The sequence below is a fragment of the Arachis duranensis genome, chromosome 10, assembly GCF_000817695.3.
Source record: "Arachis duranensis cultivar V14167 chromosome 10, aradu.V14167.gnm2.J7QH, whole genome shotgun sequence".
Lineage (NCBI taxonomy): Eukaryota > Viridiplantae > Streptophyta > Magnoliopsida > Fabales > Fabaceae > Arachis > Arachis duranensis.
In genome coordinates this window covers 86,706,163-86,707,126 of record NC_029781.3, presented here as the reverse complement: position 1 = coordinate 86,707,126, position 964 = coordinate 86,706,163, and positions in this window count along the sequence as shown.

Here is a 964-nt window from a genome sequence, read left to right as displayed (position 1 = left end):
ATAACATACCTCAACCAAAACCAAACATACCTCATCTATACAATTTCATCCAAAATTACCAATTTCCACACTTCAACTCCTCAAACCTTATTATTCAATAACCAACCCAATCATTCACATATTCATTATCTGAAATTCATCCAATCACTTGTGTCATCAGACAATATACACATCAACTTACCTTCCTTATGTCTTTCCGGCCTCCGGCCCAAAATTTACGGCCTCCGGCCAAATTTCACAATTTAAATACAAAAACCACAAATCAATACTCATTACCCAATACATCGAATTTTCAATACACCACGCATACAAGGCCACACAATTCTCAACCCAATCATTGATTCACATTACATACCAACTATGCATATTAGCATCAACCATTTACACAATCCAAACTTAATCCTAGGGGCATCTAGCCTAGGAATTCTCATCACACCACACGGTACTTAAATGAAACTTAAACCGTACCTCTTGTAGCCAAATCAATTGAGTCTCTTCTTTAGAAGTCTCCACCAACCTTAGCCCCAAGTCTCACCAAAGCTCCTCAAGCAACACCAATCTCCCAATTGTGCACCAAGATCATCAAATACACTAATATAACCGATATCACATACATACATCAACCTAGGGCTCATAAAAATGACAAATTACAAGGGTTTGAGCACTTCTTACCTCAGCCCATATGAAGTAGGGATAGAACCCACTTAGAATCCATGTTGGAGTATCCCTAAACACCCAAAATTACAAGATTTCAACATTAACTTCCCAAAAACGTGTAACAGTGGGAAATTTCGAAAACTGGGCAGAGATGAATGGAATACTCACCACAAAACTTAGATAGAATTATAGAGGATGAGAAGAGCGACGCGTGACCGCAAACGGCTCGTCAATCGGAGCTCCGTAGCTCAAGTTATGGTGGTTTGAAGATCAAAGAGAGTTAGGTTTTCTCTCTTCTCTTCTCTCT